The 12057-nt window shown below is 40.7% G+C and overlaps 1 long non-coding RNA gene across 1 annotated transcript in view; it reads left to right on the top strand.

Annotated features, from left to right (window-relative positions):
* Positions 1–835: 835 nt before the first annotated feature.
* Positions 836–12057, top strand: part of LOC132397748 (uncharacterized) — a 151688-nt gene continuing 140466 nt past the window's right edge. The window contains exon 1 of the long non-coding RNA XR_009513436.1: positions 836–917. This is a non-coding gene — a long non-coding RNA (uncharacterized LOC132397748). The remainder of the gene's footprint in view (positions 918–12057) is intronic.

Raw genomic sequence — 12057 nt, 5'->3', positions numbered from 1 at the left:
AGTGTAAATTATGGAAATGATGGAGGCCAAAAGAACTTACAGAAAAATCACTTTTGGGAGAGTGTCTCGCACGCTGGAATTTGAAGTAAAGAGAAGTGATAAGTGTCATTTATAGTTAACTTTTATGGTGCTGTTGGCTGACTCCTGTTTCATTTTAATGAGGCCTTAGTGTGGGAACCACATCAAAATCCTTTACCCAAGTGCACGCTAGAGCATTTTATGTGCAAGCAGAGTTTTAAAGCATTTAAGTGTATGTCTCTCTGGACACTGAACAAAAAACCAGGAAGGAGTCAAAGTGACTGCTGGCAGGGTGGGTTTCTTTGTTTTCAGCAGTGAGCTTCTTCCTGGAAATCCTGAACTGTGCTTCCTTAACTTAACCTTACGGCAGCTGCTGCCAGCAGCCTGTCGTGGGTTTCAACTTTCTCGATCCGAAAATAGCTCAGCTCTAGCCAACAGTAAACAGGAGAAGGCTGCTGACTGTAACTGGAAACACATTTAGTATTATCAGGCAGCATTGAGCATGTGTTTTGAAATTACTTGAAACATTAAAAAATCCACTTTTAATACACTCGAATCTTAACATTCACTTTTAAATAGAAGTGTATTTGACCGTAATGTATTTACATGCTGTTCTTTCAAGAATCTGATTTTGAATTGAACCCAAATTCTTCTCATGTTCCAAATGATAGCAGGACAGCAATGTGGAACAGTGACTTCGAAACCCATTTCCTCATCTCACAAACCTGCATTTTATTATGATTGGAGGAAGACAGTCTCCTTCCGATCTTTGTGAATCTGAATAGATTCAAAACAGATAGCAACAGTCCTGTTCCATGTTCTCTCTAAGACTACTCCAGCTCTGAGTGCATGGACTTTAAATGATTGATGCTCAGAGGGAAATTGCCATTATGACTGAGGTATGTTATCACAGAATTGTTTCTTCTTCGTCCAGTAATTGGCGTATGATGTCTTTATCAAAGATAGATTTGTTTCTTGAACAGAGTTGTTTTACTGGCATTTCAAGTACACTTAAGTATCTGAAGATGCACAGATTCACCATGAGAGGAAACATCTCCAAGAGGACACGTTGCCCTTAGCAGGCACAAATGCAAATAGTCCTTCTCAGATAGCAGAGATCTTCGTTGTAAACACAATAGTCTTCACAAAGAAAAAGGGTTTGCATTCAGTGATGATGTCCCATTTCAGAAAGTTACAAGTGGCTGTCATTATACCCTTATGGTGAGATTCTCCACCATACCCATATTAATCACAGAAGAAGGAAAACAGTGGGTGGCTCTAAGAAAGTTAGAGCTATCACCAATATTCACTGTTAATGATCCTCTTGCAAGAACCCCTTAATGTCAGAGGAACACCTGAGCATGACCACCAATTATTCAGCACAGGAAGACAGTGGTAGCTAATGGAGTGATCCCCTGCATTGCCTTTATGGAAAGTTTTTAAGTGGCAAAATGTTTTTATGCTGGTGTTTGTAAAGCTCAGACAGACTCTGGTTCTTTGATGTTATCCAGCTCCAGATCAGGTAGGAAATTCAGACTGATATGATTGCCTCTGTGTTTAGATTATGTACGCAAGCAGAAAGCCCATTATTGCATTCCTATGACCTGCACTGAGACAGTGATTGGCCATATGCTGCCTACCCCATTACTTCCCACCATTCCCTTTGATTAAAGTGTTACTCACATATGACATACAAGGGGTGATTGATAAGTTCATGGCCTAAGGTAGAAGGAGATGAGTTATACAGCTCTCGTTACATGCACATGCAGGCCAACTCTTTGAGTGATTATGCAGAAAGTTTAAAGTTAATAACTCATCTCCTTCCACCTTAGACCAAAAACTTATCAATCACCCCTGATGAGTTATTAACTTCAAACTTTCTGCATAATCACTCAGAGAGTTTAACTGCATGTGCATGTAAAGAGAGCTGTATCACTCATCTCCTTCTACCTTACCAATCACCCCTGCTGCGGCCACTTCCCGGAGGTCCAAGATCCATATGCTCCACGATTGCTGGACTAAATGCGTAAATGTAGGAGGGGACTACGTTAAAAAGTAAATGTGCTAGTTTTTCTAAAATTGACTCCTTCTACCTTAGACCATGAACTTATCAATCACCCCTCGTAGAAGGAGACCACTTGACCCATTGAGTCTATGCTGGCTTTCAAAGCAAACTTATTAGTCTCACTTACACCCAACCAATATCATCTCAAATAATGATTGATTCCTCATTGAATTGTCCTATCTGGCTGAATGACCAACAAACCAACAAGTCTTGGGATGTGGGAAGAAATTTGAGAAGCAGGGGGATAAAAACTCCACACCAATTGCACCTACTGTCAGAATCAAACCTGTAACAGCCCTACCTGCAGCACCACTATTCCCTATAGACCTCAGCCTCTTTCTGATTCTTATCTATGTGGCCCCGTTAGTGACATTCTGTGAAAGAACAGCAACTTCCTGATCACATATAGTTCACCAGGGAAGTAAATTACAAAGGGGACTTCTGGGAACTACAAAGGAATTATAGATGGGTTAAGTGCATGGGCAAAGATCTGGAAAAGATTGTATAATGTAGAAAATGTGAAATCATTCATTCTAACTGGAGGAATAAAAAAGAAGTATACTGTCTAAATGGGTAAATATTTCAGGGTTGTAAAATGCCTAGAGATTTGGGTGTCTTAGTGGATGATTTACAAAAGACCAGTAAACAACTATTAATTAGAATAGCTAGAAGAATGTTACCATTAATCACTAGGGTGATTAAATATTAAAGTTGTGCTACAGTTAAATAGGGCATCGGTGGGACCACATCCAAAGTACTGGTATGGTATTGGCATCCTTATTTAAGGAAGGCAGTTAGTACATCAGATATAATTCAGGGAAGGTTCTTTTTGAGGGATGTGAATTTTTGGACTCTTTTCCTAAAAGGGCATTAGAAGCCCTGCCTGGAGTCATTTTCAAGGTAGAGATAGATAGATTATAAGCAAGGAAAATGGTAGAGGAATCTGCAGACTTAAAGTTACAATCAGATCAACAGATGCAGAACTGTCTGCAAAGACTGGTGTAATCTTACTCCTGTTCCTAATTTTATATTCATCTGTTTCCACCTAGCTCAACCATTCACTGCCTCTCTCAGCTTTCCACAGTCACCTAAATTGGTCAGAATTCTCCTCCAAAATTTTGGAATTCTTAATCATAAATGAAGGAGTCAAATCCACTCTTTTTGGCATCCACCATAAAATCCATTCCCCAGCCACTGGCTCATTCTAACTTGTACGACTGTCTGAGGCTAAGCCACTGCTGGCCGCATCAGTTGTCAGCTGTGACACCATGATGTGCTTTTTGTGTACGACTAATTGCAGTCCTTGTGAACAGAGACTTTTAAGGAGTCATGATTTTTTCTTGCATTGTTGGACGTTTAAGAGATGCATTTTAATAGACAATTCCTCTGCATGGTGCAAGCATGGTCAACAACAGGGAAGAACTGAGAGTAAGATGAAGAGTCTATATATTGGGAGAAGGCACAAGATTGGAATGGCCCATGGTAAATTAAGTATAATTTCAGAGGCTTCTGAGACTAGTGAGAAGAAAGAGACCAAGTTTCACAATGATGGAGGTCTAAACAAATATTTTTGTCATAATGCAGTCTATTCAGAATTGGGATTCCTGGGAAGAGGATTCCTACTGTCTCTGATTGCATATTCATTTGAGGCCAGAGGCAAAGGTCAGCTGAAATTGTGATTCCTGATCAGTTAAGTTCGTGGAATTCTGAATGGTAAGGTGAAGTCATGGAACTGAGCTACCTTTGAAGCCTAATGCTTCATACTGTATCCGTGTAGCTTTATCAATACTGCATTTTGTCTAGAGGAATAGACACCCAGCAATCCTGAACTCGTCTAGTGTTCTAGCCAAATTCCAGAAACACTTTCCAGCGTCCACTTTGGTCTGCTCTGGTTGAGAAAAGGTTAAAGGCTAGTCCAGCTGTGCTCAGACTGGTCTGCAATGGAAAGGGAACAGCGGCACTACATTATGTTCCAGGAAATGTGTGGTCTTGTAGCTTCTGACAGAGAAGGACTTCCTGATCACTCGGCAGGATTCTGTTTGTGCCATGCAATCAACAGCTGCATTTATGATAATCTTCTTTCCAAATCTGACTGCTTAAATTTTGGCAAAAAAAATGTGAAGCATTCATGCTTGGGAGCTGATTCTTGTTAACACGCACCAGCATACCAGAATGGCAGCTGGCTGCAACGGAAAGTCTGCACTCAGATGAGGAGCTAAGGATTCTAGAGTGAACAAAGAAAAGAAAAACAGAAGGATGACCTGGTAACTTGACCCCTTGAATTCTTAAACCCCAGGCAAAAGAAATCAAGCTCAAATCCCAGAGCCATTCAAGTTACGTGCACCCGAGCCTGAAGTTTGGCTCAATAGGATATGGTTGAGTGCCAAACGACCTGAGTTTGAGCCCTGGTCTGTCTCAATTGGATGAACATCTGGGGCTATCTCAGTCAGATGAATTCAAGTTCTTCAGCTGCCGAGTTGAAGGAATCTGAGTACTGGGACTGTTTAGATGCTGATTATTATTTCATTTCCTTACTGTTTATCTGCAAGGCTTGCTCACCTTGATGGATTAGGTTTGGATTCCTTTTCATTGAACCACTAGGCAAAACTATGAGTCCTGTTATTGCTCATTGTGCTGCACACATCCAGATGTTAGAATTTAATGGGATAAGATTTTGTTTTAAATAGCCTGATTGCATCCTGGTGCAGAGTCACTTCGAAAAGGGAATTGCCTGGAAATGTGAATCAGGCATAATGATGATTATAGAGCTGCAGCTGCAGGCCCACTGGATGCAGAGAAATTGCTGGAGCCTCCTTGGACTTTCTGCTGTAGTCCTGTGCAAGGATTAAAGGCCAATGCCTGGAACTCCATGTCTACAAAGGCACATTAAACAACTGCTGCATGGTGGGCCAACAAAGTTTTTTTTCCTTGTGGTTCTGATGCTAAGGAATTCAATAGTGCATGAGGTCCAAGGTTTCACAGAGGAGAGAGGCCAAGAGTTGGGGAGGGGAAGTTTCGAGGATCAGGCCAATCACCAGAGGAAGCAGGGTAGTGGATGCCCATTGCTGTTCAGAGCTGGTGGTGTTGGGAAGTGGTGGGGAGAATTGTTTGATATGAGTATCTGTTGGGAAGGGGAACTGGAACTTGCAAGCATTGGGTTCATTGACAGAGTCAAAGTTGGATGAGGAGCCTTGATGAAGGGTCTTGGCCTGAAACGTTGACTACTTGTTCATTTTCATAGATGTTGCCTGACCCGCTGAGTTCCTCCAGCATTTTGTGTGTTTTGTCTTGGGAGAGGAGTTTTGCTTGTCATTAGGATCAATTGGGTCAAGAGAGATCTGAGTTCATTGGGGGTGGTGGGGGGGAGGCGGTTTGGAGAAGGGCTGTGAGCCAGTGCAGAAGATGCTACTCTCTATGGTATGGTAAGGGGCTCAGGGGAATCAAAGAAGTGTGAGTAAATAAATTGCTTTAAGAGAACCTTTGTGAACCAAGTACCCAGAATGCGTGATGTCTGCTCAAGTGATTCCCTTTAAGTGGCAGAGAAGCAGGTTTCATGGGCACATCAAGAGCCTGTGGTTACTTGGGTGGCCTGTGGGTGCATGAATTACCCAAAAACCATTGAGTGGTGTCCAGGCATGGGTCCCACTTGTTGGATGCCGCTGCTCCTTTGTGTGTTTCATGTCAGATATAATGAGGATTCAGCAACAAAGTTTGCAGACTTCAAAAACTCATGAAGTCTCTGCTTCTCACTGACATTTTATTTTTCACAGAAGCTGGATGGCACAGAAACATGATTCCGTTTCTCGGCATCTTTTGGTGCACTTCTAAAGTGCCCCTTTCAGTAAAATCTAGTGAAAGCTGAGGTTGAAGGAAAGGGGACACATTCTTGGGTATTGTTGACATTGTTTACTTTCACTTGTACTTGACTTAGAATCAGGAAGGTCCAAAAGAAAAACACACACACACAGGACAAGAGATTTCACAGAATCAGACTCCTGTTAGATTTTCTTTCTATAGCCACTTGAATTTCAGCATTGACAAGGTGTTACGGACAGATTCAGGGTGAAGAGAGGTAATAGAGTTATATGGTTTGATTTCCTCTCAAAGTAAAGCAGGTGCATGAGTCAAAGCATCTGTAAAATTGGATGCAACCTGGCATACTTTAACCTTGTTAATTAGTGGACTGTGTGAATTTTGAGGCATAAAATTTAACTTGTATCGATTTATTTCACTACCCAACCAATTCTAAAACTATCAAATGCATTAGGACTAGAAAATGAATGAACTTTTAAGGAAAAGAAGAAAAGATACGAACAGAATTGACTAGAATGGAAGTAAGTTTCAACTTACTCATGTCGTTGTTGTTGAGTGCTGTTGAGTCGTCATTAACTCAGGGCGACCCCATGGATAGTGTAGTTGTCCTTAGGGTTTTTGTGGCAAGATACAGAAGTAGATTGCCAAGCCTTTCTTCCACGCAGATACTGTGGTTGTCGAGGTTGGGAACCGGCCGGATTCAAACTGCCTCACAGTCCAGTGCTGATGCCTCTACAGCACCAGCCAGCCTAACTTATATAAGGGATGAAAGGATGGACATCATCTGGACTGGATGTTATACTGTAACAAGACCAGAGGATCTTAAGAGTAAGGCAGTTATGGAACTCAGCATCAATCATAGTGTGATAGATGAGTGCAGCAAAAGTAGGAAGTTACACTTTGCGGAAAGAAAGAGATCTGATGACTAATTATCAGTTCATCAACTGAATGGCAGTATTTGCATCCTAAAAACATGAGAGCCTTTTATAATTAATTTCTCATGTTTGTATTCATTTGAAGAATGGTTAAGGAAAGCAGTTAACCTATTTCATATGAGCTGTAGTCGATTAAGGTTCAGAGACTCATGAGTTGTCCATTGCACTATTCCCACCATGACTGGTTGTGTGACTCAGCTGTATGACTAGCTTCCTAAAATTAGCCATGGCCCACGATCTTCTGAATCTGCATCATGTTGCTTCAAGTCCCAGTCAAAACTTGAGCCTACGTCTTGGGCTGATATTCTCTCAGGCTGGTCCAAAGAGTTCAGCAACCATTGGGGCACCTCAAATGTTATAACAAACCTACAATCCTCTAATAGCTAACATTGTTGATCCAACCTCTGTGTGAGATTTGTTGAGTTGCTTAGTAATTTTATGGACTGGTTGACTTGGTGGGCCTCCAGATACAGACGGCTGTTGGCTCTTAGGGAGCTCATCAGCCCCTCGACAGATTTTGCTTTTAGTTCTGCTGCAGGTGGGGGAGGGGTGGGAGAGATGGTCAGATATCCTGCTCACTCCCTCTAATCAAGGAAGGAGCTTTGCTCAGTTGCCAGAATTCTGGTGATGGAGCAGATCAAATTGGTTTAAATGGTACCAGATAGCACACTAGAAAAGGCCTGGGCTCACAGAGACAATGGAAAACATTAGTTCTGAAATTAGATTAAAATCTTAGATAGTATTGTTTATATCAATTGACGTGAGAGATACACTAAATGATTCCTTCCTAGAGATCTGATCAATATTTATTGTTTACCTGCCTACCAAATATGTTCTGCTGTCACTCTGCTGTGTTTCCTCAGTAGGAATGGCCACTCTTCAAAAATATTTAACTGGAATTGGAACACAAGGAAGTTTTAAAATGCACAATATAAAAAACAAATTAATTTAACATGTAATTCTTTGAAGATACTGTATATTTGTCTAATTTTAAATTATTAAAATAAAATTAACAAACAATAATGATTGTCAATCTAATATTGAAATTTAAATAGAAAGTTTCAATGCTTTGGGTATATGATAACGTGAATAATACAACATCTCTTTTGCATATTTCATATTGTAACACTTTATGCAGAATATACATGGCAGTCTTTACAAGTCCTTTTAGACAAGGTCTAACATCTTACACAGGGTGTAATGACCTGAATATCACAACACATAACACGCAGCAACACTGGTATCACAGAATCTTGTGCATCTGATGTGTAGAATATGGGAATTTCCATAGGTTATGTTGCAAACCTGATTTAAGTATGCCCAGAAAACCAGGCCAAAACTTAGCACCCTGCTTCCTTATCATTTGGGTAACTGCCAATATTTGTTGTGTGTAAAAATACCGATGTTGGTCTGCTTGCCTCATTGCAGGAGTCCAGAGGTAAGTACAAGGAACTCAGTAGAGAGGTACTTGGGTGGGAGTCCATCAAGATTCTCATGTAATCGAGGCTGTATTCCCTCTCTGCCTTCACAGAAATAACATCTGAAAACATTTAATAAAACAGTCACCCTTGTCGGCGGCCTGCTAACAGGAGTATATTACAGCAAATTACTTGTTGCACAACATATAGAAACAATGGTTGCCCCTTTGGTTTTAATGTAAAGCTAAAAGCAGCACTAGTTTGCCCCAGGAATGTGGATGAGCTTATTCCACAGAATTGCATGTAGGTATTGAAGATGGAAATTCAATATATCAGTTACATCCTTCAAACTTTTTCTGCAGCTACACAAGGCCACTCTATTCCAATCACACTCACAAGGGCTAGGTTGACCTGACATTTGTGAAGCATTAAGGGTAAATAACTTCTGCATCTGGAAGTAGGATGTCATGCAGGCGTTGGGATGCATCTGTGTTCCTTTGCTAATTCCCATCATTTTGAGTTCTTGGAGGAATGTAAGTGCTGCATTAACACAGCCAGGCTTTAAACCTCAGGTCAAGAAGCAGCAAACAGCCCAAATTACTCCTGGGATTAATAGAAAGTGCTTCTATTTTAGGACTGATGATTACATTTGAATTTTTTCTCTTGTATTTCCTTTCTACTTTTCATTAAAAGATCTTTGTAAATTTGAAATTGCCTCATGTTCTTACTGTACCACAGAACATAAATCTAGCAGTGTAAAATATGGGTCTGACGTAGGTTAACTTTTTGGGCTTCATAATATCTTCATAATTGGAATCACATTTATTATCACTGATTTATATGATGTGTAATTTTCTGCTTTGTGACAGCTGTACAGTGCATAGATATAACATAAATATAAATTACAAAATTAAATCAAACCAAGAGGCCTACCAGGGTAGTGTTCATTGGATCATGGACCAGTCAAGAATCTGATAGCAGAGGGGAAGAAGCTGTTCCTGAACCACTGAGTGTGTGTCTTCAGACTCCTGTACCTCCTCCCTGAAAGTAGTAAGGAGAAGGGTATGTTCTGGATGGTGGGGTCCTTAGTGACAGGTGCTACCTTCCTGTGAGGCAATAACACTTAAAGATGTCCTCTGGTGCCTGCCCTTACACTTCCTCCCTCACCAGCATTCAGGGCCCCAGACAGTCCTTCCAGGTGAGGTGACACTTCATCTGTGAGTCGGCTGGTGTGGTATACTGTGTCCGGTGCTCCCAGTGTGGCCTTTTATGTGTTGGTGAGATCCGACGCTGACTGGGAGACCGTTTCGCTGAACAGCTACGCTCGGTCCGCCAGAAAAAGCAGGATCTCCCAGTGGCCACAATTTTTAATTCCATGTCCCATTCCCATTCTGATATGTCAATAGACAATAGACAATAGACAATAGATGCAGAAGTAGACCATTCGGCCCCTCGAATCTGCACCGGACTCTATCCATGGACTCCTCTACTGTCAAGATGAAGCCACACTCAGGTTGGAGGAACAACACATTATATTCCCTCTGGGTAGCCTCCAACCTGATGGCATGAACATTGATTTCTCAAACTTCCGTTAATGTCCCCTTGCCTTCTTACCACATCTATCTATCTATTTATCTATCTATCTATTTATTTATTTACCTATCCATCCTTTTTCCTTTTCTCTCTTTTTTTCTCTCTCTGTCCCTCTCACAATCACTCCTTGCCTGCTCTCCATCTCCCTCTGATGCTCCCCTCCCACTTTCTTTCTCCCTAGGCCTCCCGTCCCATGATCCTCTCCCTTCTCCAGCTGTGTATCTGTTTTGCCAATAAACTTTCCAGCTCTTAGCTTCATCCCTCCCTGTCCTGTCTTCTCCTATCATTTCAGATCTCCCCTTCCCTCTCCCACTTTCAAATCTCTTAGTATTTCTTCTTTCAGTTAGTCCTGACAAAGGGTCTCGGCCTGAAACATCAACTGTACTTCTTCTTATAGATGCTGCCTGGCCTGCTGTGTTCCACCAGCATTTTGTGTGTGTTGTTTGAATTTCCAGCATCTGCAGATTTCCTCGAGCCAGGACTGAATTAGTTCTTTAAGCAAGGTGTCACATGGTGGCATGATGACCTATGCCATTTACATACTTGTACATATAACCTATAACGTATTAGGTAAGCAACAGACAATGCTTAATCAAACAATATATTTACAAAGAAGAGAAAATCTGCAGATGCTGGAAATCCAAGCAACACACACAAAATGCTGGAGGAACTCAGCAGGCCAGGCAGCATCTATGAAGAAGAGTAAACAGTTGACATTTCAGGGTGAGACCCTTCAACAGGACTCAATATATTTACAATATCACTCAAATATTACTGCCATATTAAATACACAACAGATTCCAAAGCCATAGAGAGGCTGGTTGTTCCAAGACCCAGGCAAGCCAATTAATTACTAATTATTCACTCTTCAGCAAAAAAGAACTTGCAATTAGCATACTGGCCATCTTCTGTCTGGCTTTGGTTTCAAAGCTAGACATAGGACTGTGTTGAGAAATCCATCTATTTAGACTAAGATTCAGTACAAAAAGCATTTTAAACTATCTCATGTTTAATAGCTTTCCATGAAAAAGAAACAAATAATTTTGAAACATGAGAATTACATATGTCAACAGTGTAGGATGAAGTCAAGGCAGCTCCTTTGAGCTGGTTAGTGGAGGAGATGTTGAGGAGAAAGATGATGTGATAACAGTATCAAAAGCTGCAGAGAGAACAATCAGTACAAGGGGGGAATATTATCTCCAATGTCCAGCTTCTTAATTGTAAGAGATGTTTGTTGCTGCCTTTTCAGAGATAATATTGGTGGAGGGAAGAAATGAAGACATACAGGAAGGTACAGAATGTAATCCTACATCATTAAAGTATTAAAACGTAGTCTCGCCTTTTCTTCCAGTGCCCAATCTCATCAGCCAACCGATCCTGAACACTACCAAAACTCTGAGGATCTCCACCAGAGATTTCTTTATATGTGCATAATGGAATCAGCAGCACCGGGAAAATATACCGCAGCCTGCTTTACACTGCATAACTAAAATCTTACTTTTGAATTCTTTTATCAAATTCTCCTAATTTATTTTGCTGTATGTAGCTGGTATCAGCATGGATTGTGGACGTTAATCATCAGGTTGTCCGAGTCCCAGGACTAGGTTTAGGGTGAATTTCATTTAAAGAATGCTGAATAAGGTAGAGAATTGTCAAACTACATATGTAAAAAGAACCATCACATTTATAAAGCACCTTATTACATCTCCCTGGTTCCCCAATGCAATTCAAGTGCAATTAATTACCTAAAACCCTCTCAGTGTACTGTAAGAGTTAATGGCTATGTCATTACATTTCAAGAATTCGGAATGCAGATCAGAATTGTTAGACTATACAAAGGTTGCAACAGAATTATAAATGGAAATTCCCAGGATGTGTGGTAAAGGAAGAATTGCAGGGTCAGTACTTATGTATGGAAGAGGGCTGGTAGATAATATCCATTTCCTTAGGGTATTGACAACCTGTCAGACCATGTAAAAGAGCCTTTTATTACTGATCACTTCCTCTCTGCTGCAATTACAATGCAATCACTGCTTGATTCAACAATGACAAGGAAATCTATAAAGCTGTACAGTTTTAAGCAGATCTATTAGAAAAAAATATATTGTTCGACATGTTTGGATCTGTAAGCCACTAGTAAAATTTTAACATATCAGAGATTTTGACAGGACTGGTACAATTCTTCTGTCAACACAAATTGTCAAATAACTAGGTA

The sequence above is a fragment of the Hypanus sabinus genome, chromosome 8 (assembly GCF_030144855.1).
Source record: "Hypanus sabinus isolate sHypSab1 chromosome 8, sHypSab1.hap1, whole genome shotgun sequence".
NCBI lineage: Eukaryota > Metazoa > Chordata > Chondrichthyes > Myliobatiformes > Dasyatidae > Hypanus > Hypanus sabinus.
This window is presented reverse-complemented; position numbering and strand designations above follow the sequence as displayed.